Source organism: Kogia breviceps, chromosome 2 (genome assembly GCF_026419965.1).
Source record: "Kogia breviceps isolate mKogBre1 chromosome 2, mKogBre1 haplotype 1, whole genome shotgun sequence".
Lineage (NCBI taxonomy): Eukaryota > Metazoa > Chordata > Mammalia > Artiodactyla > Physeteridae > Kogia > Kogia breviceps.
The window spans coordinates 200,882,430-200,893,923 of record NC_081311.1 but is presented as its reverse complement, the minus strand read 5'-3'; the positions used below and the strand labels follow the sequence as shown (position 1 = coordinate 200,893,923).

At 49.0% G+C, this 11,494-nt stretch overlaps 1 long non-coding RNA gene across 4 annotated transcripts; it reads right to left on the bottom strand.

Moving 5' to 3' along the window:
* Window positions 1–644: 644 nt before the first annotated feature.
* Window positions 645–10,046, bottom strand: LOC136793723 (uncharacterized). Of its 4 annotated transcripts, none has more exons than XR_010839345.1 (5): window positions 9,798–10,046; window positions 7,904–9,255; window positions 7,298–7,761; window positions 6,426–6,886; window positions 645–1,345 (listed from the first exon to the last, which is right to left on the bottom strand). It is a non-coding gene; the product is annotated as an uncharacterized lncRNA (long non-coding RNA). The 4 variants fall into 4 exon arrangements; XR_010839346.1 differs by adding an exon at window positions 9,541–9,668 and having other exon boundaries at window positions 1,028–1,345; window positions 7,298–9,255; XR_010839348.1 differs by having other exon boundaries at window positions 1,028–1,345; window positions 7,298–8,473; window positions 9,099–9,255.
* Between the last annotated feature and the right edge of the window lie 1,448 nt (window positions 10,047–11,494).

Genomic DNA, 11,494 nt, shown 5'->3' with positions numbered 1-11,494 from the left:
GCCAGCACTAGGAGTACAGGGGGATGTTTGCACATGGTGATGTGGAGGCATGGGGAAGGCTCCAGTGCCATCTAGCTCTCGTTACCATGTGCTCATGTGAAATGCAACCAACCAACAGCGCGCAGTTCCAACTCCAGCAGAGTTTTAAAGGCGGTCACTGCACCCGTTTTCCTTCAGTGCCACCACCACAAGCTTTAGGTGACCTGCACCTAGAAATTTCCTATGGTTGCTGTACCAGATTGCCACAGACGCGGTGGCTTAAAACAGCACAGTGTATTGACTTACAGTTGTTAGGTCGTAAGTCCTCAAATCAAGGTGTCGTCAGGGCCGGCTTCCTTCTGCAGGTGCTAAGGGAGAGTCCATTTCCTGGCTTTTTCCGGCTTCTAGAGGCACCTGCATCCCTTGGCTCATGGTCCCTTCCTCCGTCTTCAAAGCCAGCAGCACAGCATCGTTATCCCTCTTTCTCTCTCACCTCTGCTACCCTTCAAGTACAAAGTTCTGCTGAAGCCAGAGCCAAGAATGCAACATTCAGAAATGAGGAAGGAATTTAAGTGTTTCACTGCAAGAAACAACTAAACACAGTGATGCAGAAAATAAGGGACAAAGAAAGCTCTAGGGCATGTAGAAAACAAATAACAAAATGACAGAAGTAAGTCTCTCTTTATCAGTAATTACTATAAATGTAAATGGATTAAACGATCCAACCAAAAGGCAGAGACTGGCAGAATGAATAAAAACATGTGCTTATGCTGTGTCTACAAAAGACTCACTTGAGATCTAAAGGCACAAATAGATTGAAAGTAAAAGGATGGAAAAAGATATTCCATGCAAGCAGTGACCAAAAGTGGGCAGGGGTGGCTATACCAATATAAGACAAAATAAACTTTAAATCAAAAAAAAGTTATAAGAGACAAAGAGGGACATTGTATCAATAAAAATTCAATACAGAAAAAATATGTAACAATTATAAACATTTATGCACCTAATGACAGACCATAAAAATGTAAGATGCAAAAACTGACAGAATTGAAGGAGGAAATAGACAGTTATACAATAATAGTTGGAGACTTCAATACCTCACTCTCAATAATGGATAGAAGAGCTAGACAGAAGATAAGTAAGAAAATAAAGGACTTAACACAATAAACCAACCAGCATCACTAATTATCAGATAAATGCAAATCAAAACACGATGAGGGCTTCCCTGGTGGCGCAGTGGTTGAGAGTCCGCCTGCCGATGCAGGGGACACGGGTTCGTGCCCCGGTCCGTGAAGATCCCACATGCCGCGGAGCGGCTGGGCCCGTGAGCCATGGCCGCTGGGCCTGTGCGTCCGGAGCCTGTGCTCTGCAACGGGAGAGACCACAACAGTGAGAGGCTCGCGTACTGCAAAAATACCCACACAAAACAAAACAAAACAAAACAAAACCAAAAAAGAACCATGCTGAGCTATCACCTCACACGTGTTAGAATAGTTATCATAAAAAAGATGAGAGATAAGTGTTGGCAAGGATGTGGAGAAAAGGGAATCCTTATACACTGTTGGTGGGAATATAAATTGGTGCAGCCACTATGGAAAAGAGTATGGAGGTTCCCCCCAAAATTAAAAACAGAACCACCATAGGATCCAGCAATTCCACTTCTGGGTATATATCTGAAGGAAACAAAGCTGCTATACTGAAGAGATATCTGTACACCCCCATGTTTATTGCAGCATTAGTTACAATAGGCAAGACATGGAAACAACCTAAATGTTCATCAAGTGGATGAATGGATAAAAAATGTACTATATATACACAATGAGTATTATTCAGCCATAAAAAAGAAGAAAATCCTGCCATTTGCAAAAATATGGCTGGACCTTGAGGGAGTTATGCTATAAGTAAAATACATCAGACAGAGCAAGATGAATGCTGTATGATCTCATTTATATGTGGAATCTAACAAATCTGAACTCATAGATGCAAAGAACAGATTGGTGGTTGCCAAAGGCAGGAGGTGGGACCTGGGGAGTATGATGAAGGTGGTCAAAAAGTACATACTTCCAGTTATAAGTTCTGGAGATGTCACGCACAGCGGAGTGACTATAGTTAACAGTACCATATTGTATATTTGAAAGTCACCGAGACAGTGGATCTTAAAAAGTTCTCATCACAGGAAAAAGAATTATAATTATGTGAGGTGAGGGATGTTAACTAAGCTTACGGTGGTGATCATTTCATGTTATTTGCAGATATCAAATCGTTATGTTGCACACCTGAAACTAACACAATGTTATATGCCAATTACATCTCAATTCAACTGGGAAAAAAACAAGACAGATCTCAAACCAACGACGTAACTGTACAACTTGAGGAGCTAGGAAAACAAAGAACAAACTAAACCCGAAGCTAATAAAAGTAAGGCGATAATAAAGATCACAGGAGAGATAAATAAAATCGAGAATAGAAAAATATAGGGAAAATGAACGAAATGAAAGGTTAGTTCTTTTCAAAGATCAAAAAAATGGGCAAACCTTTAGCTAGATGGACTAATAAAAAAGGAGAGAAGACTCAAATTACTAAAGTAAAAAATGAAAATGGGGACATTACTACTGATTCTAGAGAAATAAAAAGTACTATAAGAGAGTACCGTGAACAACTGTACAGCAACAAATTGGATACGTTGGATGAAATGGAAAGATGCCTAGAAACTCAAAACCTAACAAGACTAAACCACAAAGAGGCAGAAAATCTGAATAGACCTATAAATAACAAGGACATTGAATCAGTACAAGCACACCTCAGAGATATTGTGGGTTTGGTTCCAGATCACCACGATAAAGCAAATATCACAACAATATGAGTCACACAAAATTGTTGGTTTCCTAGTACATATAAAAATTATGTTTACACTATACTGTAGTCTATTAAGTGTGCAATAGCATTATATGTAAAGAAACAATGTACATACTTAATTGAAAAATACTTAATTGCTAAAAAATACTAGCGCTCATCTGAGCCTTCATCAAGTCATAACCTTTTTGAGGGTGGAGGGTCCTGCCTCTGTGTCGGTGGCTTCTGACTGATCAGGGTGGTGGGTGCTAAAGGCTGGGGCGGCTGCGGCGATTTCCTAAAATAAGACAATGAAGTTGGCTGCATCGAGTGACTCCTCCTTTCAACAACGATTTCTCTGTAGCACGCAATGCTGTTTGATAGCATTTTATCCACAGTAGAACCTCTTTCAAAATTGGAGTCAATCCTCTCAAACCCTGCTGCGGCTTTATCAACTAAGTTTATGTAATATTCTAAACACTTTGCTTTGAGATTCCATCTCAAGAAGCTACTTTCTTTGCTCATCTGTAAGAAGTAACTCTTCATCCATTACTGCAGTAGTATTATGACACTGCAGTAATTCAGTCACATCTTCAGGCCCTACTTCTAATTCTAGTTCTTTTGCTATTTCTACCACATCTGCAGTTACAATAGTAACATCAGAAATCACTGATCACAGATTACCATAACAAACGTAATAATAATAATGGAAAAGTTTGAAATATTGCAAGAATTATCAAAATGTGACACAGGGAAATAAGATGTGCAAATGCTGTTGGAAAAATGGCACCAATAAACTTGCTCAATGCAGGGTTGCCACAAACATTCAATTTGTAAAACCTGCAATATCTGTGAAGTGTATAAAGTGCAATAAAATCAGGTATGCCTGTAATCGAACATCTCCTTGCAAAGAAAAGTCCTGGACCTGATGGCCTCACTATTGAATTCTACCAAACAGTTAAAGAATAATGAATACCAATCCTTCTCAAACATCCACAAAATATTGAAAAGGAAAGAATGCTTCCTAACTCATTCTATGAGACCAGCATTACCCTGATATCCAAACCAGACAAAGACACTACAAGAAAACTACAGACCAATATCCCTCATTAGCGCTGATGCAAAAATGCTCAAAAAATACTAGCAAACTGAACTCAGCAGCATATTAGAAGGATTATACACCATGACTAAGTAGATTTATTCCTGGAATGCAAGGATGATTCAATGTAACAAAATCAATCAATATAATATGCCACATTAACAGAATGAAGGGAAGAAAAACACATGACCATGCTAATTGATGCAGAAAAAGCATTTGACAAAATTCAACACCCTTTCATGATAAAACACTCAACAAACTAGGAATAGGGGGAAACTACCTAAACATAATAAAAGCCATATACGAAAAGGCCACAGCAAACATCATACTCAATGGTGAAAGATTGAAAGCTTTTCCTCTAAGATCAGGAACAAGACAAGGATGCCCATTTTTGCCACTTCTATTCAACACAGTACTGGAAGTTTTAAAGCTATTAGGCAAGACAAAGAAATAAAAGGTATCCAAACTGAAAAGGAAGAGGGAAAACAATAACTGTTCACAGATGATAGGATTTTATATGTAGAACAACCTAAGTATTCCACAAAAAACCTGTTAGAGTTAATAAATGTATTCAGTAGCAGAATACAAAGTCAACACACAAAAAACAGTTGCATTTCTATAAAATACTTAGGAATAAACTTAACCAAGGAGGTGAAAGACTTGTACAATGGAAGTGACAAAACATTACTTAAAGAAATTAATGATGACTTAAATAAATGAAAATACATCCTATGTTCATTGATTGGAAGGCTTAAAATTGTTGAGATGTCAATACAACCCAAAGCAATTTACAGATTGAAAGCAATCCCTATCAAAATTCCAATGACTTCTTTACAGAAATAGAAAAACCCAGCCTAAAATTCACATGGAATCTCAAGGGTCCTAAGAGAGCCAAGACGATCTTGAAAGAGAACAAAGCTGGGGGCTCACAATCCCTGATTTCAAAACTTACTACAAAGCTTCAGTGACCAAAACAGTGTGATATTGGCACAAAGACAGACATATAGACCAGTGGAATAGACTAGAGAGCCCAGAAACAAATCCTCAAATATATGGTCAAATACATTTTGACAAGGATGTCAAGGCCATTCAATGGGGAATAGACAATCTTTTCAACAAATGGCACAGGGAATACTGGACATTCACAAAAGAATGACATTGGACTCTTCCTTTACACCATATGCAAAAATTAACTCGAAATGGATCAAAGACCTAAATGTAAGACATAAAGCTATAAAACTCTTCAAAGAAAACAGTGCAAAAGCTTCATGACATGAGATTTGGTAATGGGATATGACATGAAAATCACAGGCAATAAAAGAAGAATAGACAAATTGGATTTCATGAAAATTAAAAAATTCTGTGCATCAAAAGATAATATCAACAGAGTAAAAATGTAACCCACAGAATAGGTGAAAACATTTGCCAATCATATATCTGATAAAGGGTTAATATCTAGAATATACAGAGAACTCCTAAAACTCAACAACAAGAACAAAACAAACAACCTAATTTTTAAAAATGGACAGAGGACTTGAACAGTCATTTCTCCAAGGAAGATACAAAATGGTCAATGAGCACATGAAAAGATGCTCAACCTCACTGATCCTTAGGGATGTAAATCAAAACTACAGTTAGATACCACCTCATACCCATTAAGATAACTACTGCCACTAAGAGAGAGAGGATGCGGAGAAATTGGAACCCTTGCGCACTGTTGGTGAGAATGCAAAATGGCGCATCTGCTATAGAAACCAGTATGGTGGTTCCTCAAAAAATTAAAAATAGAATTACCATATGATCCAGCAATTCCGCTTCTGGGAAACGGCCGAAAGAATTGAAAGCAGGGTCTCAAAGAGATATTTGTATACCCGTGGCCATAACAGCATTATTCACAATAGCTAAAATATGGAAGGAACCCAAGTGTCCACTGACAGATGAATGGATAAGCAAAATGTGGTCTATAAATACAATGGAACATTATTCAGCCTTAAAAGAAAGGAAGTTCTGACACAGGCTTCAACATGGTTGAACCTTGACGACATTGTGCTGAGTGAAATAAGCCAGTCACAAAAAGACAAATACTGTATGATCCCATATACACGTGACACTTAGAGTAGACAAAATCATAAAGACAGAAAGTAGAATGGTGACTGCTGGGGGCTGGGGGAGGGGAGGGGCAGTTATTATCTAGTGGGCATGGAGTTTGAGTTTTACAAGATGAAAGGAGGTCCAGAGAAGGATGGTGGTGATCGTTGCACAAAAGCGTGAATGTCCTTAATGCCGCAGAACTGTGCACTTAAAAAAGGTTCAGATGCTAAATTGTGTCATGTGTACTTTACCACAATAAAAAAAATTGAAAAGAAAATTTGGTGGCTTAAAACAACAGTAGATTATTATCTCACATAGTTCTGTGGGTTCATGTGGTTCGTCTAAGATGCCTTCAAGGGCACGTCTGGTGCCGTGTCTAGATGGGGTGGCTGGGCTCACCCTGGTCTATTGATGAAGCCCTTACATGTGGCCCCTGCGTGGTGGTCTCAGGGTGGGTGGGCTCCAAGAGTCCTGGGTGGAAGCTGCAAGACTTCTTAGCACAAGCTTGCGGGTCCCAGGACACCCCTTCTGGTGCATCCTCTTGTTCACGCTGGTTGCTAAGGACAGCTCGGATTCCGTGGGAGAGCATCAAAGAGCGAGCGGTTATCCTGAACCAACCCACGTCAGAGTCTGCTCCTTGCCCCGTCGTGTAGCAGTCATGAGGGTTGGGTGGGGGACCCACATCCAGCTCCAGACGTGCACTGCCCAGAGCTTTTGCGCCGCCATAGTGATTGGGTCAAGGACGGACATTAGAGGCCCAAGCGGGTCGCATCATGCAATCCCTCCAGCCCTGATAATTGGTTGAGGTTAGAATGTGCGTGACATGACCTGTTTGTATTTATGTCCAGAGAGGTGACATCCTCTTTCTCTTGCTTCAGCCCAGGGCTGCCCAAGAAATAGAATGAGAGCCACATGTGTAATTTACAGTTTTCTAGTAGTCACATGAAAACAAGTAAACAGGAATAGATAAAATTAATTTTAGTGTTTTATTTAACTCAAGATGTCCCCAGTATTATTATTTCAACAGGTGATCAGTTTAAAAATGACGACTAAGGGACTTCCCTGGTGGTCCGGGGGTTAAGACTCCACGCTCCCAATGCAGGGGGCCCAGGTTCGATCCCTGGTCAGAGAACTAGATCCCGCATGCCACAACTAAAGATCCCGCATGCCGCAACTAAAGATCCCGCATGCCGCAACGACGATCCCACGTGCTGCAACTAAGAACTGGCACAGCCAAATAAATAAATAAATAAATCATTTAAAAATAAAATAAAAAGCACTACCAGGATACTTTACGTTTTTTTAATGACATCTTCCAAATCAGACATGGACTTTATTTTCCATACATCTCAGGTTCAATCGGCGAGCCTCATTTCATGTGCTCAGCAGCCAGTGAGGCCAGTGGCTGCCCTGGTGGATGGTGCAGGTTTCCAGGGTGAGGGGAAGGATGAGGCCGACTTCACCCCCCAGGAAGGTGCAGGCATCACCATGTGCAGAACAGAACAGAGAGGACGGCAGAGAAACCAAAGTGAGCCTTGTGCGATCCTGACCTGAAGACCACACTACTACCAGGGTTTTCAGCAACAAGAGTCAGTCGTCTCCTAATTGCTTCGGCTTGTTGGAGCTGTGCTTTCAGTGCCACACCCAGCCGCCTGGCTGTCAACCCCACTTCTGTCTGGTGGTCTGGGAGGGTCACCCCTTTGAAGAGGGCCAGCTGGCTTTTGAGAGGCTTCTCGCTGATTTGGTGGGGGGCCCTACCTCTTTCAAAAAAAAAGAAAACCAAATTCAGAAATACAGATTAGGTCAGGGGATTCGTAAGGGCCCTGTGCAGACCACACAGCACAGCTGCCGCCGGTTCTGGGTCTCTGGGCGCACCCGGGCGAGACTCAGATCCCTACACACCTGCTTCATCAGGACTCCTCCTCAGCGCTCTTTATGGCTTCCTTCTCAGTATTGTTGGGCTTATATGTTCTATACAATTTTGACCAGATCTTACCACTTTATTGTGCTTCTCGCATCATTACAAACTCCGCAGAAATGTACACACGCGCTTCAGAATCCAGTCACCAGTCTGTCGCGGGCCGTCCCCAGGAGGAGGGCATGTGGGGAGGGGGTGTCCCAGGGCCTTGATGTCAGAGTCACCCGAGGTGAGGGGCGCACCGCCCTGAGGTCTGCGTCGGTATGCCCTCTGTGTTCCCTGGAAGAGAGCTGCTCTAGAGAGCTGCTGTGAGCTCTCGGAGGTGAGACACGCGGGCTGGTGTGGTCTAATGACAGCTTTCTGGGCAGCTGGTGGGTCTAGACGAGGGCGGGGCAGACCTGACCCAGGACCCAGGGCGACGGGGTTGGTGGCGTGGGGGCGGGGCCCGGACAGGGATCAGAAGTCAGTCCAGCAGGAAGGGACACTCCAAGGCCACTCGCCTCCCCGCAGTGTGGAATGCCAGGCTTCCACCGGACCAGGACGCTTCAGGTCCCCTGGAACCAAGCGCTCCCTTGAGCTCAATGTTGGCCTGCGGCAGCCTCCTACCGCCTGGCTTTGGGGTAGAGGGTGGTCTGCAGCCTCCCCCGGCCCCCTCTGGGGCTGGGGAGCCCGCGGGAGTACCAGCTGCCGTCCCGCCGTCCCGGCCAGGCTGGCATCCTCACCTGATGGGGGCTGGGCTCATTAGCGGGTCTCGAAGCTCTTTGCTGGGTGGAGGAGGGGCTTACCCACTGGGGACGCGGACCCTCTGTCCCTGTGCTCCCTCCACTGATGGGGACACACGCGGGGGGCAGCATTCCCAGGCGGGAGGGGTCGCCACGCGCCCTTGCCGTCCGCGGTGCTGACCCCGAGGCAGAGGCGACCAGCAGCCGGCCTGAGGCTCCACCGAGGCCTCCTGGCGGTGCCCAGGGCTGGGGACCGTCCCCCGGGCTCCGTTTCCCGGGTTGCTCATCGCCACGTGCCCTTCGCTGAGGGACGAACACAGCCCCTCGCCCTCCCCCCGGGCGTCCCGGGACCCTGAGCACACGGCGCCAGGAGGCCCGTGACCACCGTGGCGGTGCCGGGCCCGGTGCCAGGTCTCCAAGCCCCACGTGCCCCGGGCGTCCTGCAGCAAAGCCGAACCTTGACGTGCGTTCACAGAGCCGGGGTCCGGGGGGGCCCTGGGGTCAGAGCGCTGCCAGCCTGGGCTCCTGGAGGAGGGTCTGCGAGGCAGGCCTGGGCAATCCTGCCGCCAGGTGGGCAGAGTCTGGCGCGCTGGGAGCAGGCGCTGCGGGAGGTGCTGCGGGGAGGGAGGAACAGCTGTGCCCGCGCCTCCCCGTCTTGCCACCTCCCCCCTTGCCTCCCTGGGCTCCCCGAGCCTGGCTTGTGTCCGGTTCTCAACCCGGCTCCCACATGAGGCCACACCAGCCGGGGTCCCAGAGGCTCCCGTGCCGGAGGGGTGTATGGGGAAGTGAGCTTTTAAAACTGGGGTCACAGTTGCCTTAATAGTTAGACACTTAAGCCATGGCTGGAGGGGGGGGGCGACGGGGGAGGGGCCCTGGCACGGGGGGCTCTTGCTCTGCACCCCACGCTGGGTCTCTGTTACACAGGCAGCAAGAGCTCGGCCTCAGGGACCCGGCGTGGATCTCACGGAGTGGCTCAGGGCCGCAGAGGGGCTTCCACAGTGTCCGGACTGGGGGCCTGTCCCCCTGCCTGGGATGGAGCAAAGGGGCTTCAGGAGCTGGAAACCAGGGCACTGAGGACGGGGCCTCACTTGGGGTCCACCCGCCTCTCTCCAGCCAAGCTCTGGTTCTAATTTCTGGGCCAGGCCTGCCCTCTTACCTGATGGAGGATGGGGACCCCTCATCCTGCCTGGCGTGGGGGCCCTTCGGAAGTGTCCTGCCCTGCAGTGCCCCGTGCTCGGTGCTCGTGGGAGGTCGGCTGCCGGCCCTGGGTTGGGGCCCGCCCTGCTCTGATGGCAGGAAGCCCCTCCTCCCGGAACTCGCATGCAAAGTGTAGCTTGCCCTGTCCTTGAGAGCCAGACCCAAAGGTGGGCGGGAGGGGCAGCAGTCGAGGGCCTCCAGTGCCGGGTCCCATGTCCCAGGCCCTCACCCGCCTGTCGCTGGGAGGCCTGGGGTGGAGGGGAGCTGTGAACGCTGTCTCTGGTGCAGGTCTTGCCCTGGGGGAAAGGCTCCTCCATCCTGGGCCCCTAGAGCGCTGAGAGCCACATTTGCCTTTGAGCCGGGAAAGCGGGAGGGAGGCCTGTCCTGCCCTAGCCCAGGGCCACCCCGGGTCCCCGCCCTGCTCACACAGAGTCCCATTCATCCCGAGCGCAAAGGCCGCAAAGGCCGATGACCGGGCACCCGCCCTGGAGGGGCCGCTCCTGGCGGGGAGGACAAGGTTAAAGGGACAAGGTCCCTTTAACCAGGCCACGTTGGAGCAGACACTCCTGCGGACCAGGCTGCCACCGCCCCCAAAGTGGGCAGGCCCACCGTGACCCTGCCTCTGGAATCAGAAGCCGTGGGGCCAGAAGGAAGAAGCAAAGCGAGGAGGGCCAGCGTCTGGCCCCGCGCCAAGCCTGAAGGCCCCGCCCGAAAGCAGCACCGACCACCCCTGGGAAACTGGGGCTGACAGGGAGGGAGCTGAGTGTCCGAGCGAGCGCCGTTCAGGCCTCCGGCAGCGACTGGCGCTCGGCTCAAGGGAGGTGTGACTTGGACAGACCCTCTCAAGGCTGGGGATCCCGGGCCAAGAGCTTGGGGTGTCAGAGATCAGGCACTGCCGTGCCCCCGGCTAGACTCAGCTCCCGAGGCCACAGGCCACCACTGAATGGATGGAGGCGCTCACTGTGCGGGGCCCTGGGTCCCAGCAGGTCAGGGGGTTCAAGACGGCAGCCAGCCTGCATTTCGGCTTCCCAGCCTGGGAGACAAAGCAGAGCCCCTGGTCCTGGAAACCAGAGCCCCGCCCCTCCCCACGCCCGCGCCTGTGTGGTCCAGGTGGGAGCTGAGCTGGCCTGTGACGCGGAGGTCATTGAGCCTGTCTCAGGCACTGCTTAGAGTGGTTTTTTTCTCCGCCAATAGTAGCACCGGGGCTGTCTTTGGAGTCAGCTCTCCTTGGGCTGAGCGGGCTGCGACCCAGCGATGCCCACAGATGTCAGCCTCGGGGTGGGGGTGGGGGGCTTGCACCCACCCCTCCCTCCGGCAGCCTCCATCCGCTGCTCGCCCAGGTGTAGGCTCTGCAGCCTTTCCACTGTCACCTTGGGAGCCTGCAGGGAGGGGCCGCCACCCAGCGCAGGGGGGCCCGGAGCCTGTGCCCTGCGGGGATCCCGAGGCTCACGTGCTTTCGGGCCTCCCCAGCTGCCTGGGCTCAGGTCTTGGGCCGCGGGTCCCGCGACTGAATTTGCTGCTGCCCGTCGGGGCCCCGGGGAAGGAGGAGGCTGAGTTCACCCAAGTCCGTGTCAGTGTCCTGGGGCGGCCGGCGCCCAGCACCACACTTGGGTGCCCTCCCGTAACAGGAGTTTATCCTCTCACGGCTCTGGAGGC